Here is a 25,198-nt window from a genome sequence, read left to right on the forward strand (position 1 = left end):
GAGAAGATAGACAAAAATGTTGTAGCAAAATGCAGTAAGTTTCATAATAGAGATATCCTCATGCTCTTATATGACATGGAAGCAGTGTCACATTCTTAATATGTCATCTTTTTCTGAAATACTTCAGTATGAATTTCTAACAATGATAATAATTAATTAAGGCATGAATTATTTACGGAGAGATACTAGTTATTCCTAAAATATTTGGAGATTGTTTTAACATGAAGGTATTTCTTAGAATACCTCCAGTAAAGTTCCAAAACGTGTCTTTCAAAGCCTAAATGTGTTTGTACAATCCTGAAAACCTCAAGGAAAAATGTGAATGTTGCTGATTATCCACCATTTAAAGTTTTCTAGGCTTTGGCATTTTTCTGTAAGTATAAATAGTTGACTATGAACTATGCAGAGAGTTGTTTTACCTGAATTTCTTTGAGATCCATCAGATGTGGCCATTAAAATGAGTCAATCTCCTCCATTACAACTACTCACTGTGCAGGCTTCTAGTCAAGCATTGGTGGAGATAGCGCAGCTCAATTTAAATGTAAAATTCAAGGTAATGTAACTAAACAAGTTAGTCCTATCCTTTTCCCCTTACTTTCCCTTAGAGAGTTTTTGAAGTTAGGGATTTGTAAAATGAAAATATTAAACCAAATTTAATAGCAAAATGTCCTTGATATCATTAGTGAAACCAAGCCCAGTTTCCATTTACCCCAAAGTATAAATTGCCTATCTGAGAAGCAGTTCAAATTTAAGTCATGTCAGATTGGTGGTCTTTCTGAGTTTCAGTTTGGAACTCTTATTTGAAGTCATTGTTTCATTCAAGAGCATCTCAATATCAATAGCAGGTTTTCTACTTCAGCAAAAGCCTTGATGTACATCAGTGCCATTGGGTCCAGAGGATAGCCTCTTTGTACGTTTTTTTCTCCCAGTCTCACTGCAATGTTAAAGTCACTGATATCACAGAGCACATTTCTAATCCTAACTATATGCCCTAATTTTGGCAGAAATCCACTCCTCCACTTTTATGCAATGTATTAACAACCAGAAATTTAATTGTATTTGTTGAGACTGTAATATCAACGTGAAGCATTCCTTTTTTGAAGCTCAAATTCTTAACACTTGCTTTCCCCTTTGCAAGAAATACTTACTCCTTTACTCCCTTGTCCCCTTAGGCTACCTACGTCATACTTCAGTTAAGAAGACATTTCACAAGGGATGCCTTTCCTCATCCTTCCAGGTGAGAAAGGTTCCCTGTCCCATGGCTCATAGTACCCTGTCTATATTTACTACAATTAGTAATTATTCTTTAGACTGCAGGCTCTAAGAAATATGGACAATGCTTGCTTTTCCACACCTTGTATTACCAGCACCTAATGCAGTGCCTGGGACATAGTAGAAGTTCTATAAATATGTAATGATTGCTGAATGAATGAATGAATGAATGTGTTAGTAACAAGATAAATGCATAAATCGTATTTGTAAAGCACAATACAAAGTAATTTCATTAATATTCACCCACTTATTTGTACCTTTATACCCTTCTCTTCATTTATATATCTTAGAATTACTTTTAATTTTATCAGCAGGGATACAGGATTTAATGATGAAATTTTGATGACATGTATTAGAAATATTTGTGAGTGAGTAAGCACTATGCCATGGTGAGAGAGAGAAAAAAAATAAAAGCTATTGCTATATTCTTGACTCAAATCATACTCAATATTATTTGTTACATATTATATTACACACACAAATGCATTCTCACTGGCATGGTATCACCTACATTATTATAATTTCCATTTCCTTCCCAATCCCTTTAAAGCCCATATCTGACCCTTAGACTTATTAAATTGCATTGTTTTAAACCACTTCTCCAATTTGTCAAGGTCATATTACGGTCATGTTGAATTTTGATCTTGACAAAGTATTAATCAGTCTTATCAACTAAAGAGAACTGTAAATGACTAAATCCACATGCTTTTCTATCATCCTAGACTTGATGAAAATATTAAATAGCCTCTGGCCCAGGATTGACCTCTACATATAAAACTTCTGTCCACTTTGGTTGAGGAGGAACTATAAATGAGTTTCATTGTTCTACCTACTTTGTTTCCAATAAATAGGTCTCTGGTGCTGATCTATTTTTATAAATTTGTGAATGAATTCAATTAGTAACATTTTTATAATATTAATATTTAATGTCTGATTTCAAGTCGTGGATGAAAAAATGCTAACATCAATGAAAACTACTACTTGCCCAAATAGATTAATAATAGTAAGAACAGTTAAAGTAGATTTTAAATCTACTGTCATGTTTATTTACTTTCCTGAATTGTTCCCAATGTGCCACTTCCTTACTTTCTGAATATGACAGGTTCATGCATGACGTCCTCCTCTAGATGCTGTGCTATTAAGAAATCTCACTGATTATAATAGGTGATCATCTATGATGGATAATAAATATGCTTGTGCATTTTCAATCACAAATCCATGTCTTGCACACTGAAATGATTTTACTTGTTGCTTGATCACGGGGACTTCTTCCTCTGAATAAATAAGACTTGACTTTGCCTCTTTATGCAGTCATCTGCTCACAGTTCTGCCTCTCTCCAGTAGACTGTGTCTCCTTAAAGACAAATGAATATTCATTCATCTTTGATCCCCTTTGCTTAGCATGCATAGTAATTGTTCAACAAATATTTGTTTAATAAGTTAAACACCAATATGCCGTGAAGTAGGAAAATCTGGAGATGTGAGTGGTCATGATGGGGGGTGTGATTAAAGGACCCCTCTGAATTCTAAGAACAACATACTTAGGAGGGAATGCATGAATAATCAACAGGGCTGACTACTTGACAACTAGTATGTATTCAACTTTCAAATTCTATATTATAAGCATCCCTGAGTGTAAGTTGAAATGGATAGACAGGAATTTTTGTTTTATTTTTTCTAATGAGGAAGCAGTGTAGGTCTCTATTCTCATGGCCTCTGTTGCTTCCTATGAATATTTCTCCAATATCTTGACATAATCATTTTCAGGAAGCCAAGAGAGTCCAAAAGAAAATGACAAACAACAGAAATTGCTTTCATTTTCTAGTGTTTGGAAAAACATAAAAATAGGTTTAAGTTTTTCAAACATACTTAGATTTCATGAGATTTTACTTGGTTTATAATCAATATGATAAGATGCATATATATGTATATAGAATCATCATTCATTTTAAATTGGAAATAATGTGTATCCCCATGGCTGATTTGCAAACTGTCAATAATAAGAACCAAGCTTATGTCCTCCTAAGTCTTTTGTAGCCCCATTTTAACACATTTTCTGAAAGTTATTTCACTTCAACCACTCTAGATATTTTCTAAAAAAACAAGAGATGACTTTTTAAAATTTTCCTTTCAAAATGAAAATATTAAAATATGCTACAAATTGGTGCAATAATGGAAGCTACAACTTACCACGTAAGTTTGTTTGTAATTGAGCAAAATATGTTCCAATAATTTTTGCATTGTATTTGCCTTTCTCTCTGTAATTACTAACCCTTTTTCTTTCACTATGGAATGTGAATTTTGATTTCTCATCTTCAAATTTGCCTTTAAATACATTTCTACCCTTACTTTTCTTCCATCTGGAAGTTAAGTTTTCAAGAGAAAATTTGTTGCCACAAATATTGAATGACTTCATATTAGGAATAATTCTAATGCAACTACTTTGTATTTGGAAATGTGCCACTGTGTTTAGGAAGGCTAAACACATACTTTTGGGTAAGTTCAAAAAAGATTACTCCAATGATTCAACCAAATATATTTCAAGCATATTGATAAGAAATTTCAAACTAATTGTGTGTGATAGCCATCAATTAAAGGCGTAAAATGAATGCCTGCTATTTGAAAACATAGTTAAGCCAAGGAAAAGCTGTGCATAACTAGCATGTTCTGTAAAGATAATTGGCTCACTAACTAAATTCTAACAGCCCATTCACATTTCTAGATTTTAATTGAAGAATGGATGGAAATAGTAAGGTGAGCTCATTGCCCAATACACATAAGCATGTGACAATTTTAATTTCTGCAGAGATGCCCATATTGTATGAAATCTTATTAATATTGTGATGGAATACAGTGAATCATGCTGTGAAAGAAGCACATATTTGTTGTACATGTGTTCACACACACACACACAAACACACAGATACACACACATTTCTTTCCTCTCTATTCTCATTTCAGTCCCATTTTTCCTCTTCTTAGATAACTGGTATCATGAATTGAATATAAATACTTTGAATCCATGCTGGAACTTTTTACTATATGCAAATGAATCCATGAAAAACACATGACTGCTTTGAGTTTTAAAAATTTATATACATGTCATCATGCCAAATATGTAATCTTAAAAATCATTTATCATGTATATAATTAATTACTTCGAGTGAAGTATTGCATTGCATCTTAAAATTAGTTTATATATGTCTTTTGTAAGCAGCATAAACTGGAATTTTAAAATTTATTTTTATTGTCTCTGTGATCAAATGTATTGTGATTATTGATCTATTTCTCCTTTATTTTTCCATGTTTTATCCCTCCCGGTACTAACTTCGTTTAAACACATTTTTCATTCTCTTTTTATGGTCTACCTTTTTATGAATCATATATGAAGTCTTCATTTTTAGTGTTTTCTGAAAAATTTGACATATATGTCTAACTTGAAAAAGTCTAAAACTAATTATCTCATCTTCCTCCTAAGCGGTTCATGGACCCCTCAAATTTTAAATCTGATCTCCAGTATTTCAGTATATTATCTAGTGTTTTAGTTTTACTTTGTACACACCCCCATTGGCTATTATTTTTTACACTCAACCGTTATTCAGATTCATTCCAACATTACAAATTTCTTTGCTGGTCACTGTTCAGTGCACCTTCCTACTTCCTTTTATGCTTATTTTCTTTCTTACTGAAGAACATTCTTTGTACAATGGTCTCCAATCTTGCCTAAAACACATGAGAATTATGTGAGAACTTTTTAAAGCTCCCATTATTGAAACACCGCCTAGATCACTTTGGTTAAAAAAAAAAATCTCCAAGTATTGGCTTCAGGCATCAGAATATTTTTTAATGCCTTCAGACAATTCCAATAGCTGCTGCTACTGCTTTAGTCATTTTGTTGTTGTTGTTACAGTTTGTGGGTGGTAATTCCTCTTTGTCTATGAATGAAAATTTCTTTACTTCTTGTTCTTGAGTAGTTTTTTTAAAATGAAGTGTAGAATTTTAATTTGGACAGCTATATGTGCTCAGTACTTTGAAGATATTATTCTATTGTTTTCCAGCATCTACCTGTTTTCTGATAAGACAACAGATATTTAAAGCCAGCCCTCAAAAACAAGGCTGATTATTTCCAGGGCCCCCTTGAATTTCTTGGTTTCTACTCCTCCTCACTATTCTAATGTTGAATTTGTTTTTTCTCCTTAAATCCTGAGACTGGGGATCCCCCCATTTTTTATAAGCTTGTTCATTTTCTTTTTATGTGTTGCTACATGTAAAAGCAACATATAAAAGAAAACACAAGTATAACAAACTGTGTGTTCAGGTTGGAAGAAAGGATTCTCAATATCAGTTCAGCCTATCCTATTGACTGAAAGCATTTACCTTGTTTCTTTTACAACTAACTTGAATATTATGGGTCTTACATCTAATATACAGTACTCTTCACCCTTCTTGGAACGTCTATGCTCAATAAGGACATTAGTTGATTTGTCACTAATATTGCTTTCCCTACATGTGAGTGCATTCAGAGTTCTATCCTGTCCCATATACATAGCATAATCTTATATTTTGTATCTAACTGGCATCAGTTTTCCTTTTTTTTTTCGATTTACTTTTAAGGTTTACTTTTAGCAAGACTGTACTGAAACACTCTTACACCTTAATAGATCTAATTGTCTGGACTTAAAATAATAGATTTCTCTATCACAGGGGCATTTGTCTGTACAGATACTGATTTCTGTTCTCTGCACATGTTTTCATGTTATATGCCCAGTGTAATATGAAGCGAGTTAATTTATTCTGTTGCATATAGTAAAGAATCCAGCAGAATAATGTTATTTAGGGATTTTTTTCCATTATTTCTATGAATAACAACAACATCAACAATAATAGTAATAGAAAAGATAATTTCTACCTATAGCAAGTCTCACTTTTTTCTTAAATGCAGTAGAAGGCCCTTCACACTCTATTTGTCAGCTTGGCTTCAGGTTTTCATATTGTTGGCTAGAAGACAGATAAAGGGGATTATGGACAGAACTGAGCCTGGTTTCTGCTAATCTCCAACTTGAATTCTTTCAAGGGTTGCAAAATATGATTCAAGTATTTCACAGGCCTTTATAACCTTTGTCATCTGTCTGGTATATGTGCCATCACGGGTGGATTTGGAACTGACATTTTATATCTCTGATCTCAACTGTATAAATATTTGTTTAGACTGACTATCAACATAGAACACAGACATTCTCTTCTGATGTATGGATGATAGAATAGTCCTTAACTGGGCCCCTAAGGATGGGGCAGGCACAAACTAACAGAGGGCAATGAGGCAAATTTTCAATGAACTCAGATTTTATATTTTCCTTTAGGTAAAAGAGTGGTTGCTTCTATACCAAAAACTATTTCTTATAATTTGGGTTACATTAAAAATATCTCATATATACAACCATTTATCGGAATCTATAATAGTGACTTGGTTTTCTCAAATACATTATATATGGAGTCCTTTAGACTGGAATTAAATTAATCATGGTTGTATTTTTTTTTTCTATAGACTTCCCAGCTATTATCCCCTAGGAAAACTCTCTTAAATAATCAAGAGAAATATTTTAGGCAACATTAGGTAAATCATCACCCTTATTAGATGAATTAATATTCTTGAAGTTATAGCTCATTTCATGGAAATCAGATTAACCTGATGTTATGGGCATTGTCATTTATCAGTAAGTTATTTGTTAATATGCTCAGTATGTGACATAAAATATGTAACTTTAATAAGAGAATGGATCACCTCAAATAATTTAGCAAATCTTGAAAATGATAAGGATTAAAATTGTGGATGTATAAAGGACACAGAAGCTTGGAGAACTTTAAAACCATCTATTTCTCTCCTGTTTCCTTTACACAAGGAAATGAAGGCTGACACTTTAGCATGGTTGGGAAATCCTTCTAAAAAGTATCTGACTTTCTCTTAGAATTAACAAGTAATTTAAAGTTTTAAGAACTGCAGAACTGATCACATGAATTACCGTAATTTAGTCAAGAATTTTTTTGAATATCCACTTTTGACAAACATTGTACATATATATACCAGGTTGTAGAGATGAATAAAATCATCCTTAGTCTCAAATAACTGAAAGAAAAATCCCCCAATATTAGTGAATACTGAGGAATTAAGGATGATGCTATGAGAAAATTTTTATAATGTGAAATTTATTAAGTTAAATAAAATATTGTGCTTTTGAGATTAGAATGACTTGGTTTTGTTCTAATGATACTGATGATAGACAGTGGTTGTATTTTGCCGAAGTTTTATGGGAGCAAAATAAAAACTTGATAATGTGATATAAATTTGGTCCCCCAAGGCGATTTTTATTGTTATTTCTATTGGTGTTGTTAATGAGATAAATTTCTGTGAGCTATTAGAAAAAAAAATGTGGATATCAATATCTAATCAAAAAGAAGGACAAAATAATGGATAATTAGAGAATATATATAACCAGTAAATTAAAAATATACTCACATGCTAAGGAAGCACAGTGGTGGAAGTTTTGCTCATCATAAAGCTTTAACAGTGAGTAGAAGGTATCTTGGTGTCTTGGGTGTGGGAAGATATGCTAACAACCAGTGATAGATCCGTTGTAAAATTTGGAGCTGTTTCTTTGGTATTAAATTTCACTTAAGACCTGTGCTTCTGGACAGGATGGAGTAATAGGAACTGGATTTACTCTCCTGGCTTAAACTGCTAAAAGTAAAAAAAATATATATATATATTAAACAATACTTTTAGACATTGAACAACAAACAGCACAAGACAACGGTTGTATAAAGCTTTAATTATAATGATAACCCATAAAAACCAGTGGCATAATGTTTTGTGTAATACAGTTAAATGTTGGTGTTTGAACAAGTCCCTGGTCACCTGTGAAAAATAAAGGTGGATTCTCTTTTCATATTTATTAACAAAATGAATTTCATAGGGATGCAGTATTTAAATATGTTAAAATACTACAATTACTAGAAGAAAACATTTTTGTTTTATTTAATAAGAGTTAATTATTATTTTTTTTATATTTTTATGTGTTGCATTTATTGCTTTAAGATTATACAAATATGTTTTGATATAATTTAATACATGCAGCATCAACTAGAGTATTCAATACACAGAGTATTCAATGGGTATAGGCTTAGTAGTGGGACCAAATTAGCCCTAGACTAAATTGTTTCACTTGCAGCCTAATAAGGCTTACAAGGAAGCCTCAAAATGATCAAACTATTTCTTAACTACCTCTTTGAGCAAAGTTACAAATATTTAAAAAAAATACAAATACGCTCTGCAACCAGTAAAGTAAAATTCACAATATCTGACATGCAATCTAGAATTACTAGGGATGCAAAGACGAAGGAAAATATAACCCATAACAAGGAGAAAAATTAATTAATGAAAACAGACTGAAAAATGGTACAATCAGTAAACAAAGACATTCAAACAGTTATTATAACTAATTTTCATGGGTTCAAAAAGTTTAAAGGAAAGCATCAACATCTTAAATAGACATATAGAGGATATAAAAATAACCCAAATTGAGTTCCTAGAGATGAAAAATATAGTTTCTGAGATGAAAAATAAACTGGATGGGATTAAAAGAGATGAGGCAATGCAGAAGCAAAGATTGACCTCCCTGCAAAAGCAAAATTTTGTTATTATAATCTGTCCCACTGAGTAGTCCAAATATAAAGTCTGAAATGCAAAATGCCAGCTTGGTCATCTTTTTCCATTTCAAGTTTGCTTTACCCTTTCTGGTTTGTGCTTCCAAAAATAATTAAAGTATAAAATTATGAAAATTGTATTCAATGGTATTAAAATGAAGCATCTATCCATTTTATGGATTGCCCTGCATAATGCAAATATCTAAAATCTAAATATTATGTGTATATATACATATATGTATACATACATATATGTATATATATCTCACTAGCAGAATGAAAAGAAAATATGAAAGTACAACACAAGTTGTGGAGGAATAGAGTAAAGGAAAGTAAAATGATAGTATTTTTGTTTTTAGATATAGTTGCCCTACGCAGTGGAAAAATGATATACGGATTAGCATATTTTGTTTTCTGAGAAGCATGAATCAATTTAAAAGATGAAAGGGCAGATGAATTTAAAGAATCATTAATTTAAATACATAATCAGTCTTCAATTTTTTTGTTACTGACAACATCCCCTTTAAGATTTTCAAAATGCTGAAAGGTGGGATTCCAAGATTTTTAGTTGCTATAGAAGCAATTATTAGCAAATCCTTTCTTCTAATCTCATTACAGAAAATAGTGCCCTTTGTGCCCAGAGAACTCCCATTAGAACAGATAGCTAGTGGGAAGCAGCCACATAGCACAGGGAGATCAGCTGGGTGCTTTGTGACCACCTAGAGGGGTGGGATAGGGAGGGTGGGAGGGAGGGAGACGCAAGAGGGAAGTGATATGGGAACATGTGTATATGTATAACTGATTCACTTTGTTATAAAGCAGAAACTAACACACCATTGTAAAGCAAGTATACTCCAATAAAGATGTTAAAAAAAAAAAAAAAGCAACTGCATTTCGGAGCAGCTCAGAACATAGGGTGTACCACTCTGGAGCTATCCTACATTTCCTGTGTCTGATTAAATATTGTGTATATATGCTATGTATTTATATCTCCATCTAAATATACATCTATATCTCCTAAAATACTCTCTCACATATAATGAAGTCACAGTTTCCAGATAGTTGTTCTGGTAGTCATTAGACAAAATATAGTCTCATTTATTTAAAAAATGTGAAATGAGAGAAATGTATGAAAAACTTGATCCATCTTCTGACTGAATTTGTGGTATTGGTACCTTCAGAAGAGGAAATAATTAATTTATTGTAAATTATTTTATTCCTCATTTATTAGAGAGGAAATTTCTAAACTGAAACTGTTAGGGCTTAAAGGGTTTTTTTCCAGAAGATAATATCTGAGGTTCTCACCTTACACTGAGCAGTATATCACTAGTAAACAATCCGACAAATATGTACATTATTAAGTTATTTTCTTTTCACCTGGCTTTTTAATACTATCATCTGATATACATCATATTAATTGACACTGCAATTTCTTCCTTGATTTGTATATTTTTTTCTACAAACACTTTGCATTCCAACTTCCACGTATCTGATTTACTCATCCCTGTGATGGTCTTCATCTTCAGACATCTTGCTGTCTGGGCTGTTCAACCCTGTGACAGTAAAAGCACACTCACTAGGGACTAGGAGTTTGAGAAGGACTTAGAAAATTGTTTGGAACCTGAAAAAAATGGCTCCAGAATATGAAAACAAATCTGCAAAATTGAGATCAAAACCTGTGTAATTAATATTTTCAACTAATATTACTACAACAGCAACGTTACTCAGCTTTCATATAGTTATCTATAAATTATACTGGATATGTGACTTGGGCACATTTTAATGCATTTGATAACATTTAGGGTAAAGCTTCTAAAAGGGCAATTGCCTAGGACTGAGGAAGGTTTAAAAATGGCCCTGCACAGAATGAACTAGAAGTGACTTCAATGGGAGGCTGAGGCAGAGATGCTGGACCCGGAGAGTGACAGAGCAGGCGTACATTGGAGAGAGCTTTCCTATATAGGAGAGCCAAGAATTTGTTACTTATTGAGGGGGGAGCATGAAGGTAGTGGACCCTATAATGAGAATCCTAGGATTGCTCCTAGATTTCTAACTTGGATAAATGACAGGACGGTACTCTTTGGTGAATACTAAAGGAACAGCAACAGCAGCAAAAGTCTAAGAATGGAACTTTAACATATCACAATGCCACCTTTAAAGTAAATTTGGTATTCTTCTCCTTTTTGAATGAATGAAAATACATTAATTAAAGACACACACGGGCTCCCCTGGTGGCACAGTGGTTGAGAGTCCGCCTGCCGATGCAGGGGACACGGGTTCGTGCCCCGGTTTGGGAAGATCCCACATGCCGCGGAGCGGCTGGGTCCATGCGCCATGGCCGCTGAGCCTGCGCATCCGGAGCCTGTGCTCCGGAACGGGAGAGGCCACAGCAGTGAGAAGCCCGCGTACCACAAAAAAAAAAAAAAAAAAAAAAAGACACACACATTCACACACCTGCTAATATCTGCTCTTCTGCAATCATGTGTTTTCTGTATAGTGTCTAAATATCTATTCCAGTTGAAGTAGTGCTTAAACACTTCAATATGCCTCTTTTCAGCCAAAAAGAAAAACTGTCTATGACTGTTTCAACATATTTTAAATATATGTATAATCATTGCCAACTTGTCTGCTTTGCAGATTCTAGTTTCCTGTACAATATTTAATATCTCCCTTTATTGAAAATGTCAGTGCTCAGTATTATGATTGTTTTTCATTTTTATTATATGTCTGAATATTAGAATTATTGATTAATCTCTTTATTAATGGAATAATCTCAGCACAATGTTAAATACACTTCTTCTCTACCATTATTATACGTTATTTTAAAGATTTTCCATACAGTTACTTTCAATGGGATTTTCAGATTTTTCAGGCCTTTTGAAGTCAGTAGGATAGGCTCCAGTGAGTAAAAGAAATGCTGAAGAACAACAATATGAATTAAACAAATTTAAGTAGTTAAGAAAGCACTAATCTAGTCACTGAGAAATGTATACTAATATTTACATAGTATGTATATATAAATCAATAGTTTCTAAATGAGATAATCTACTGAACAAAATATCTTAAAATATGAATGAAAAGATGTTGTAAAATCTCTATATGATTAAAGTACAAACATTTTTATAAGCTTGGAATATAAATAATAAGCGCATTTTTGCCTGGGAGACAAGTTGTTATCTGGGAAACCTCAAGACATTTTGTAGATTATCGAAATCACTTTACTATCAATCTTGAGCATTTCTCCTATCAACTCTATAATTAGTATTGGAAATTACCATGATGACTCTATTTCACTATCAGGAACATTGAAGAAACTATTTAAAGTGCTAAACATTGGTTTTAACAAACAAAAAACAATTCATCTGAAGAAGATGTTACAATGAGCTGAGGAATTAAAAGATCTCAAAGTAGAGAAATTTCACTGACTGCAGTATAAACAACTTGAGGGTAGAGAGTGTCTGTTTTTCCTGTTTGCCCTCCAAATTTGGGAACAGTTTTATATGCACGGTGCAGGGTAATAAGCAAATGTTTAACAAATGAAAAGTACTGAATTCATTACCTTGTGGTACAAATGAGGATTTCTTTTGTACTGTAACTAGAAGATTTTAACTTCAGCATTATGAATTATTAATGTCTTTATCTGATTCCCAGTTCTGTGTCAACCAAACTTATTTGAGTGATAATTAGAGGACTTCATGTTTATCCTATCTTCTAGGATTTCACTTTTGCATATCTGTTAATTCATAATTTTGACATTTTTATAGCACAACCAAAGACTATAAAAACACATAGAGCAAGCACTTGCCAAAGAACTCTAAATAAAACACATCTCAGATATGAAATTAGATCCATGCTTGGTTATACTTCTAAGTGCTTCATCTAAAGAGAGACGTGCAACACTGCTGCATGAATTCATCACCTAGGGTGACTTTTAAACCTACCAACAGCTGGCCCCCCTATCATATCTGATTTTATTCAATAGTCTAAGTGATAATAATTTTTGGATCAAGAACTTTATTTTACTGGTTGTAAAGGTGGGCACATGCACACGCACACAATCCCCAGTGCTTTTAAAAATTGTGGGACAGAATTAATCATAACTATTGCGTTTAAATGCCATTTATCAACTTATTAAAGTGCAAGCATGCAGGGGAAGTAAGCTAAAGACAAGACTTTCGTTTTTCAATTTATTTTTTAAAAGTCTTGTAGAAATCTTTATGAAATTAACACAAAATGGTGGTACCAAAGATCTTTTTGCTTTGTTTATTCCCTAGTCTGTGGCAATGTAAAGAGTGGAAGTTAAGCCGGAATTTAAGTTAAGGAAAGCTATATTGTATAAAGTTTAGCCAAAATTCTCTAACTTGCCATATTTTTTCAAATAAATAAACTTTCTATTCTCTTCCCTCTCTCCTCATCTCCCTTAAGGTATGTCAACTCTAACCCCGCCCCCCCATACACACACCTTGTTGCCTCTGATATTATCTCCTCTACTAGAGGCGCTTTTGTACTTATTGCTACACAATAGTTCAACAATAAAATGTGATAAATGCAGGCAAAGGTGTTTCAAGATAGAAGGTAAATGTCCTTACACATTTTCAACATAGAAACAAAAAGTTTACAAAACAGCAAAATTAAAAAAAATAGTTATAAAGTTTGCAGATAATGTCATCCCTTAAAGAAGAGGGATAAGGCACAGAAGAAATGTAGTGTTGAGGACAATGAAAATCAGCCGTTATTGCAATCTATTTATGCTGCATTCAATGGATTTAGAAGACAGAGGCTTGAGTGCTGTCGTTATTACTTGTTTGCCATTTGATGGTGGGCAAAATATTTAATTTCATTGGGTTTCTCTTTCTATGCCTCTAAACTGTGATTCCCAGGCTAAGAAAATATTTCAAATCTTTTCTAGGTCTAAAAGTCACAGACCTTAGTGTACCCTTTATAAAGGCCACATTTTCACAAAAGATAGCATTCTTGTAAAACACCTTTATAGAAAGAAAAAGCTATATTTAGAAAGCCCACTCAGTGTCCAGGGTTTTCTGAAGTCGTACTGCTGTTTGTAACCAGGTGTAGGCCAGTAGGACAACACATTTGCTTTAATAACTGTACAGATTTCTTGGAGTTAAACATAAGTTTTTCATTATTCTAAGTGTTGACCTAAGAAATTATTGAAAATAAGAATTGTTCTAATTTACTTCTTGAATTGCCCAGTTCTTACATGGTCTGACATGAAAGGCGATTTAAAAGATTGCATTTAAGTTTGGACATATAGCCTTCATCCTGCTGTTTCATCACAGACCTCTTACAAGATAAACACGTGCAACCATTTTGAGTTTCTGAATGGGAGTGCTCCTTATAGTATTTTCCCCTTATAAATTCCTTGCCAACTTACTCCAATTTGAATGCAGGTAGAAATTTATAAATTCCTCCAAGAACTTATTTTTATTTTTATGAATCTTACAGATTTTGTGTTAATACCGAGGACTTTGTCAAATTCATAGACATTTGATAGAATAAAAAGCAAAAGCATAATTCAGAAAAATCCAAAAACCTCAAATAGAAAATAAGATGCTATGTTGTTAGTAACAGAAATTAGCACAAATAGACTGAAAAACTGACCACCATTGTAAACTGAGCTTTTAACTATGGCAGTCGCCAGGAAAAGGAGGGTTACTCCTCTTTTTTTGCCTTCTTTTAACAATCTCGAAAATTAAAGAAAGATCGAAATGACAATAAAAATAATTTATTTCCCAAACCATTTGAGAGTAGTTGCTAACACAATGCAATGTCTCCCCCAAATCCTCTAGTATTTCCTACAAACATATATCCAAATATAATCATGAAAATAAGGAAATTAACACTGACACATGACCACAGAGCTACTAATCCTCAGACCCCTTTCAAGTTTTGTCAATTATCCCCATCATGTCCTTCATAATAAAAGGATCAGCCCAGTGTCACATGTTGCATCTAGCTGTCCTGTCTCTTTAGTTTTTTAATCTGGAAAATTTTCTCAGGCTTCCCTTGAATCTCATGAACTAGAAAGTTTTAAAGAATATGGATCAGTTATTTTGTAGGATTTAGCTGTTTGTATTTGTCTCATGATTATTCAGGATATGTGTAGTTGGCAGGAATAACACAGTGGTGAAGCTCTGTTCTTCTCACTGCTTCCTATCAAACAATTTTGGCAAACTTTTAACTTGTAACCTTACTGGAATATCATGTTACTCATTTGATTAAGGTGTATCACCCAGTCTTCTCCATTGTAAAGTTATTTTTTTCTCCTTCATTATTAATAAATTTTGTGGTAAGGCACTTTGTAATTATGTAAATATCCTGTTCCTCATCAAACATAATTTACTCAGTTTAATTATTTAAATCAGTATGAACCCATAGACTCCTATTTTATTCAATTGACTATAATACATTTCTGCCATTATTTATTTTGAGGCTGAGATTGTTCAAGATTTGTCCAGTGGAAACCCCTTCAGTTTGGCTTCTATATCCTTTGATGTTTCCCATTTATTGTGTGATATCTCCCTTCTTTTTTTTTAACATCTTTATTGGAGTATACTTGTTTTACAATGGTGTGTTAGTTTCTGCTTTATAACAAAGTGAATCAGTTATACACGTATCCTCATATCTCTTCCCTCTTGCATCGCTCTCCTTCCCACCCTGCCAATCCCACCCCTCTAGGTCACAAAGCACCGAACTGATCTCCCTGTGCTATGCGGCTGCTTCCCACTAGCTATTTATTTTACGTTTGCTAGTGTATATATGTCCATGCCACTCTCTCACTTTGTCACAGCTTATCCTTCCCCCTCCCCATATCCTTAAGTCCATTCTCTAGTAGGTCTGTGTCTTTATTCCCATCTTACCCCGAGGTTCTTCATGACATTTTTTTTTTTTTAGATTCCATATATATGTGTTAGCATACGGTATTTGTCTTTCTCTTTCTGACTTACTTCACTCTGTATGACAGACTCTAGGTCCAGCCACCTCACTACAAATAACTCAATTTCGCTTCTTTTTATGGCTGATCCCTTACTTCTTGAAACAATAATATGTTCTAGGGTCATCTTATATTTTCCCTGTAGTGGTTCTAGAATCAGCCATTTCTCCAAAGAGCTTTAGTTCCTTCAGTTGGAGAGCTGTATTTAGAAACCAAGATCTGGACACTAGGTGTATTCATTGCTCTTGGGAAGCAGTGGTCCCAGGTACTCTCAATAGGCAGAGCTAGGGGATTTATGTACATATATACATACACACATATGAAAACACATATTCATAACCATTTACACATATTCACAAACACATTCATTAACATATGCATACATATATTCTATGTTTTTTTTCTATAATGTCTCTATATTGAAAATCATGTGCTCACATTAACATCCTCCATTCCCTTTCAACACCCTTTCATTCTAGTTTTTGCCCTTTTCATATTTTAACTCCCTCCACAGATATTAAAATAACACTGATTACCATATTCTTAATATCCTTAATTATTTGATCAATCTTCCTGTATTTAAGTAAATTCTTGTAGCTGCCACTTTCCCATCCACACATTTTCTCCACCTGGCACGGGTTAGGACAATCTGTACAGAGTGGTTGCCAAGGCCACTTCCTCATGTGGATGCCCTTTCACACGAATCAGACTTCAGCAGTCAACTCCAGGCTCCCTTATGCAGACATCCTCTCCCCTTTCTCAGACTCTGAGACCCAATGCCAAGTCATTTGGTTCCTTGAATGCCCACCTCCCCCATGCTGACAAAGGGTTATTTTACCTCACTTAATGGACTAATTTGTTCAAGAAGGGAAGGGATCACAACACTATAAAGCAGTTATACTCCAATAAAGATATAAAAAAAAGAAGGGAAGGGACAAGAGCGGGGATGAAGAAAGGGAGGTGGACAGGGATGAACAGGTATCTTTCCTTTCTAAACAATATTTGAAGAGGTCCTTCATTTAGAAGTTGCAAAGACATTATGAAGTATCAGCTGAAGAACTGAAACAACGACATATATTTACACATCTGTATCCCTACATCTATGACACACAATGTACACCTAATTTTATAGCAACCAAAATATAATTTAACAAAACTTATGATGCTTAGCCATACACTTTAATACTCTGCAACTTAAAAAAATGTGCAGTGCCATTTGGCTGTTAACTATCATCCATTTATATGAATGGATTTGTAAAACTCCTAGCCAAGAGTGCTTGGGATAGCGTCTCTACTGGTCCTTACTGGATCCTCTTCTTCTTTTGTCACTCTTTTCAGTCATTTGTTGATTCTCGATTGTATCTCATTGGTGACTTGCATGACCATTGGTAATCATATCTGGGCAAATACCCCAGCTTGGTGTCTCTCAAAGGGCTGACTGAAAACCACCTGCAACAGAATCAACTGTGGTACTAGATAAGATTCAGGTCCACAGGCCCTGTTCTGATTTGCTGCTCAGAAGCTCTTTAGAGAGTAATGAGTATTTGGAAAATACCTTAGCTAATTCTCACACATTAACACTGAAACCATGGTGGAGTTTGCATGTCTACAATTCCTCAAAGTTCACGGTTTAAAACACATAGGTCTCACCAACTACAGTTCTTTTATTTTAGCTTGATCAATTCACATTTGTTATTTAACCAACTTGGAAATTGCCAGATGTGTGAAGAGCCGCCAAAGTAAAATGTATCTATCTTTTGCAAAAATGTCTTCTACCAAGTGTCTCTACAAAATGAAATGTAAATACCTTCTAAGATCTTGCTTGGAGGAATCTTACAGATTTTTAAAATCTTCCAGGTTTTAGGGAATAGCAAGTGCAAAGGCCCTGACGTTGGGAAAGCCACTGCAGAAAGAAAATCTGGATGTGTGTGTGAGAGAATAGTAGTAGTAAACGAGCTTGGAGAGTAGGGTAGAAGAAATACTGAATAAAGCATGTGGGACAGGTAAAAAGTTTAATTTTTATTCTAAAGTGATGGGAACAGGTTTTGGAAAATAATGTGATATGATTCATGTTTTTTTGTGATTATTCTGGCTATTGTATTGGTTATAGACTCTAAGGATTGGGGCAAGAGGGGAGGAAGCAAGGAGGTTGTGGAAGAGGCTGCCTATTGCATTAGATGAGGCAAGCAATGATGGCTTGGTGTAAGTAAAGACGGCAAGAGTAAGGTGAGAGGTAGGTGCATTCAGGATGTATTTTCAAGTTAGACTGGCAAGAATTTCTGATGGACTGGACACAGGAATTGTGGGAAAGTGAGAGTTTAAGGATGAATCTAACATTTTTGGCCTGAGCAACTGGATGAGTTATGGAGCCAGGAAAAACGGGAGTGCAATGGATGGATCAAAGCAAAATATTTAGTTTTATTTGCTAAGTTTGAAATGTCTATTATGCATAGACTGGAGATATTTAGTGGGAAATTGGAATTAGGAGTCTGGAGGTTAGGTGAGTGCTTAGGGCTAGAAGTACGAATTGGGGAATCATAAGTCATCTTCCCATTAAAGTAATGGGACTAGATTAAAACTCATGAGTAGTTAAGGTAGATGCAGAGTGAAGGGGGCCAGGAATGAGCCTTAGGGCATTCTAACAGACGTTGAGGGATGGGAGGCATCACCAAGGGAGACTGCCAAGGAATGGTGAGTGAGGAGGGGAGAAATCTAGGAGAGGATGGTGTCCTGGTAGCCAGTGAAACAAAATATTCATTCTGGAAATTATGAGGTTCATTTCCCAAAGTTTCTTGAATTGATGATCATTTGAAACTTGGTATTTTAAAAAGAGCTTTAGCAAACAGAAAAGAGAATAATTTTCTATCATGAGTGATTGATTGCAGTAGCATGGGGAATGGAAACGTTGTGAAAAGGGAATCAAGAATCTATGTAAAAGACAATTTTAAACAAAAGTATTCATTTAAAACACAAGTACACAATATTTAGACATTATATTTTGTCTTTGTGTCAACAGCAGCTACAGCCTGCTGTAAGTGAAAGATGAAGGATTACAGTTTAATATCAAATCGGGGAAAAAGGTGAAATAGTTGAATTCTTTGTAGATTTTTAATAGATTTCAAACCTCTATTGGTTTTGAATAATGTCATATTTCAAACATAATTTTCTAAATAATCAGAACAATTTTAGAATCAGGATAAACCTTATATAACCTTACATAAAACTTATTTAAATGCACATATAGTTCATTTTTACGGGTAAAACTAGGACTCTGGTCTTCTGATTACCAGTACTATTTCTTATTGCAACACACTGTTTAAATGTATAGATGACTGAAAAAAAAGAGCATACCAGTGATCTCTTAAATGTTTTACAAAATATTAAGTAATTAAAATTAGGGGAAATAAAGCTCATGAGGATTAAATTACAGGAAGAGTTTATAAGAGGGCAAACAAGTAGGAGATGTATTTCCACACAGATAAATATGAGGTTTTAGTAGAAAATGACCAAAACTGCATTTATAAGGTCATGATTCTAGCTAAATGAAATAAAGACAACCATCATGTAAATAACATATAATTTTGAAGGTGAATTTTGAATATGGAGACTGATACAGATTAACATCTGATTATAATAAAAATCAGATCGGCAGGGTAACAAGGTCTTCTTCATCCCATCACAGCTTATCAGGAATAAGGGAACCTCTTGATACTTTGGTATGTGCCATTTTAGGACAATGAACTTGCTACAAAGTGAACACTTGATATAAGAAATAGTTTAGAAACATAAATATGATTCAAGAAATCCATGGGTGGTGAAAGCTATGTTGGATTATTTCAAAAAGTTAGGGATGACTAGGTTAAGTAACTTCTCTTTTTAATAACAGAATAACTGTCACATGAAAGATCTCACTATGCCATTGACAAAGATAAAATCCCGGGACGCCATGGCTTCACAGTCTAATAGTCTAGAGATACAATGTCCAGTATAGTGTCCATTAGTCACAAGTGGCTATTAAATACTTGAAATGTGGGCAAGTTTGACTTAGGAACTGAAATTTTAATTTTATTGAACTTACATTTAAAAATTTAAAAACACATGTGACTAATGGCTGTAGTTTTTGACAGCACTAAGAACATTTCCATTATCATGGAAAGTTCTATTGACCAGAGCTGACCCATAACCTTTTTACTTGATTTTACATTTATTCCTCTTTGCTAAGAAAATCCTCTCTCTTACTAAAAAACAATATTAGCAAGATGGCTAGATATAAGCTCAAGATGCAAAAATCTATTGGATTTCTATAATCCAGGAACAAAGAGAGAGCTTAAAAATTATTTAAAATGGAAAAAAAAACTACCTAGGAATAAATCTAAATAAAAATGTGCAAGACATTTATGGAGAAAATGAAACCTTATTGAAAGATATTAAAGAAGTCTTAAATAAATGGAGAGGTACATCTTGTTTATGGATTGAAAAGACTCATCATATTGGTGTAATTTTTCCCCAACTTAATTTATATAGTCAATACAATTACAATAAAAATACTTAATAGAGGTTTTACAGGATTGCCAATTCTGAAATTTATGTGAATGGTCAAGAACAGCTCAGACACACCTAAAAAATCCATTCATTCCAAAATGGTCCTGGAAGACTTAATTATTCATAAGAAAACAAAGAAATTGGATAATACAGACAAGTCGATTGTAAGTGCATTAATGGCTTGAATATAAAACAAAGATACACTAGAACTTTCAGAAGAAAATATACTATATCTGGGTAGCATTAAACTAGGGAAGGACATTTTAAGTAGAACAAAAAGACACTAAGCTAAAAGATAAATTTGATTTCATTAAAAGTGAGAGCCGCTATTTATCAAAAGACATTAAAAAAGTTAGAAGGTATGAAATAACTTATTTGTGTCATATATAGCTGACCAAAGATTATTTGCTTGTATTTAAAAAACAATACAAATAAGTAGGAAAAAGATAAACAGTAGAAAAATGGACAAAAGATATTCTCTGGACTTCACAGAATAGGAAACATAGGCAACTGTTAAACAAATGAAAGGATTCTCAGCCTATCAGTAATTAGAGAAATACAAATTAAAATTGTTATGGACTGAATTGTGTTCCCTAAAATTCGTATGTTGATGCCCCATCTCCCAATGTGGCTGTTTGGAGACAGGGACTTTAAAAACATAATTATGGTTAAATGAGGTCATAATGGTGGGGCCCTAACGGATATGACTGGTGTCCTTGTAAGAAGAGAAAGAGATAAGAGGGATGTATACACACAGAGAAAAGGCCATGTGAGGACATGGCAAGGAAGCAGTGGTCATCTGCAAGTCAAGGACAGAGGCCTCAGGAGGACCCAAAACTGCCAACATCCTGAGCCTGGACTTCCAGCCTCCAGAACTGTGAGAAGATAAATCTCTTGTTTTTTAAGCCACTGAAGCTGAGGTATTTTGCTAGGACAACCTGAGCAGACTAATACAAGGAACAAAAGACTAGAATGGCCATTCTAACTGGTGAAGCTATAGAGCAAAAGGGCTGAAAATTGATTCCATAACTTTGGAAAACATTTTGACATGAATTTTTAAAGTTGAATATTTGAATTCTCGACACCTCAGCAATTCTACTCTTAGTATGTCTACTCTTTTACTTATGTTAAATCTTGCACATGTGTACCAGGAAACATTAAAATAAATGTTCATGGAAGTACTGTCCGTAATAGGCCCCAAACAACCCAAATATCATTAATAGAATAAACACATTTTCTTGTATTTATACAATCAAATATTATACAGTAGTACAAATGAATGAACACTAGTTAAAGTAAAGTGGATGAACCTTAGAAACATAATGTTGAGTAAAAAAAGCAAGCACAGAAGACTCAAGTATGATATCAATTTTATAAATCTCAATAATAAGCAAAATCAGATAAAAATTATGTGGATGTTCAACATAAAGCCAAGATCAGAGTGATTTCTTTGGTGAAAGCAGGAAGGTGGCATCAGGGTAGAGAACAGAGAGAAGACTCCGCAGTTTTGATTCTAGTTCGTAGTTTTGGTGGTGTGTTTGCAGGAGTTTTTATTATTTCTCATAACTTACATACAACTAAATATATTCTTTTGTATATTATCTAATAATATTTAAAAAATCAAAATCCATTATATACCAAAGATAACCCCTAGACATTAATTATAGAGAGTCCATTTTGAAACAACATACATAGTTACTCATAAATCTTCTGTAGTTGAAAGCTTTTAGCTATGAAATTCTTCCCCCTTCATAGGAGGACTTTATGTTCCATAATGAAGGAAAATTGTTCCTACTTTAGGACAGTTTGCCTTCTTTATTTAAGTGATACTAGTTCTTTGGCTGCCTAGAAATTTTAAAAACAACTGATAACTACATCTACTGCCTGCAAGAGAATAAAGGAAAAGGAGCATAGGAGGCAATCTCATACATTATTGATAAACACATACAAAGACAATATTGGTACAAAGCTATTTCTCCATATAGCAACTCTGAATTTTATTAATAAACACACACACACATATATATATATATATCAAACATTAATAAAAGAATAAAATCCAATAGGAGTACATTTGCTCTCTTTTTGCAATTAGTTCCAGGATTCTATTTTAGATTATTACTTCATATCTGCGAGAGTTGGGTGTGTGTTTGTGTGTTTGGTTTTATGGAAGTTGCATTGTGCTAAATTTTACATTTCTTTCTAGAATTAAATGGCTTTTGTTATCCCTTGGGAATACTGAAGATAGCAACAACAGATTACTACCTACCGGTGGAAAAGTATAAATAGCAATTTTAGCTGCTAGTGATTCTGAAATTGCCCTTAACTTTGTCCTTCTAAAAATGCTCCAAGAATTACGTTTTGCAAATCCACAGATTTACTATCCATATTCAAGTCATTTACGTGGACAAAGAATGTAGCCTGCGGTATCAGTACAAAGGATGTTATAGCCATCAAGCCATCAGCCACTGAAGCCCCCCCAATGCTGCACCCTGAGGGGATTCAGGATGGAGAAAACAGGATACTGGCGCTAGATAATTAAAGTGCATTTCAAGGGAATGATTTCCATGAGACCAGATTCTTGCATCGCACCATATATAGAAAATTGCTAAATTTATTAAATTAAGATGTCTAGTTTCTTTACTTAACAGTAATCTTTTGATGTTCCAAATACCTGGGTTTTTTTTTTTAAAGAACCCCTAAATATCCTGTGCTCTCTCTTACCTCTTCGGAACAGTCCCTCAGAGCTATCTGAGAGGCTGTCTCCTGATTTAAGTCCTCAGTATGTCCTCCAAATAAAACATAATTCTCAACTTTTAGGTTGTGTATTTTTTTTCAGTCAACATTTAATTGTATGGCTCACGTAGGTACTATGCCTAGATGTAATGGGATGAGCTGTAAATTATTAAAACTAGATAAATTCTGTCAGCTCTACCACTAGCTGAGATCAGGCTTTCATCTCTGGATACTTCTGTCATAGACCTTGGTAGATATGGGGTCTGTGTTGGTCTTAAAATTATTCTTAGAATTGTGGGGACTCATTCATTCTTTCAGCAAATTTTATTGCTTATATTCTATGTGTCAGTTACAGTGCTGGGTCTTGAAATATAGAAGTCAACACACGAAAATACAAGGATAAAACACATTTTCTACCATATTAACTTTTTTCATTCATTAATTCATCCCTAAATCATTCAACAGGTATCTTCTTATTGAATACTGATGAGGGGTCAAATGCTATGCTAAACACTGAGTATATAACTGCAAATGAGATGGGTAGGCCCTGATTTTGATGTCACTACTATCTTTTGTCCTGCCATATAATGGGACAGCTTCATTATTCCCTTTACCCTAAGTTTTTATCACAAATTGCTAATGAAAATAAAACTGTTAGTGGAGTTTCAACATGCATAGATAAATGAGAACACAGAACTCCCCTTTCGCATGCCCCATTCTTCTCCTTCTAACTCCCTATGTGAACCCACTTTGTGCCAAGAGCAAGAATTTGTGCCCCAATAAGAACCAAGCTGATTTCCTCACACTGACAGGGGCTATTGCTCACTTAGAAGACTTGATGCTTAATTTTGATAAGCAACTAGAAGACCATGGAGACAACCTATAAAAATGATTTGTCTTGGGAGAAAATACTAAAAAGGGTTAATGTGCTGTTCCACATGTCTAACCTCCTGGGATTAAACCACAGGCACCAAGATCACCAAGTGTACTTGGCAACAATGAGCTAAAAATGAAAAAAAAAAAAAGCATCATACTGTTATTGTATTCATTTCCCCCAAGGCACTCTCTGATAAACACCACAACCTCTAAGGTAATTGAGAACAGCTTCCTTGTGGGGTAGGTTAGATATGCATCTTTTTCCAAGCAGTTATATCATATCCAGCTATCAGCACACCTTACTTAAGATGATTGTAATGTATGAGATTAAATGTTCCTACCTGATTGGAAACCTTCTTGTCCTCAATTCATTGGCTATACTGGATTATTTTTCTTGGGTCAGACCTCCAGAATTCTACCAGAAATCGTTCCTTTGGGGAAACCAGGCCTTCCCAGAAACTCAGGAAACTGAAATGGAGACAGCAAGAGAGAAGGAAATTATTTGGACATATAGACCTCAATTGTTTGGTTTTAAGTAAACGTCCCAGCAAACATCTTCTAAATGGTATAATAACTTTAGGGAAATTCACAGTTTATAAGTTTGTGTACTCATAAACTGAACATATTATGATAAGAGTACAGGTTGCATTTTGTGTCTTCAACTCAAGCAAAGACTTCAAAAAAGGCCCAGTTATCCTTTGTTCATTAAGACACAAAGAGAGGGCAAAAAGGGCAAGTTTCTAAGTCTTTTTCTTTAAAATTTACTTCCTTTCTTCAGCCTTCATCAAGATCTTCAGGAAATTAACTTTACTAAAGTTAATTATTCATAAAATAAACATACGAACCTGCAGAAAACTATTTCACAGAGACCTGTAATGTACAATATCCATCGCATACATGCACCATGAGCTTGTCTTTTCTAGCACTGGCATACACAAAACTCTGTGTGTGTGTGTGTGTGTGTGCACATGTGTGTCTTTTTTTTTGTTATGGAGCCATAGGGAGAAAATAAATCTATTGGCTGCAATTCAGTGATGTAGAAAGATTTAAGGGTAAAGGAAAAGGCTACATCAAGTGAAGCAATAAAGTCATGAGGTTGTGCTTCCATAATAATAACAA

At 33.9% G+C, this 25,198-nt stretch overlaps 1 long non-coding RNA gene across 2 annotated transcripts; it reads right to left on the minus strand.

Moving 5' to 3' along the window:
• Positions 1 to 2,205: 2,205 nt before the first annotated feature.
• On the minus strand, positions 2,206 to 24,545 carry LOC309802919. Of its 2 annotated transcripts, none has more exons than XR_014293873.1 (4): positions 24,421 to 24,545; positions 7,787 to 8,005; positions 6,182 to 6,270; positions 2,206 to 2,626 (listed from the first exon to the last, which is right to left on the minus strand). It is a non-coding gene; the product is annotated as an uncharacterized lncRNA (long non-coding RNA). The 2 variants fall into 2 exon arrangements; XR_014293874.1 differs by having other exon boundaries at positions 7,787 to 8,008.
• Positions 24,546 to 25,198: the final 653 nt, after the last annotated feature.

This window comes from Mesoplodon mirus (genome assembly GCF_964341445.2).
Source record: "Mesoplodon mirus genome assembly, chromosome: 1".
Lineage (NCBI taxonomy): Eukaryota > Metazoa > Chordata > Mammalia > Artiodactyla > Ziphiidae > Mesoplodon > Mesoplodon mirus.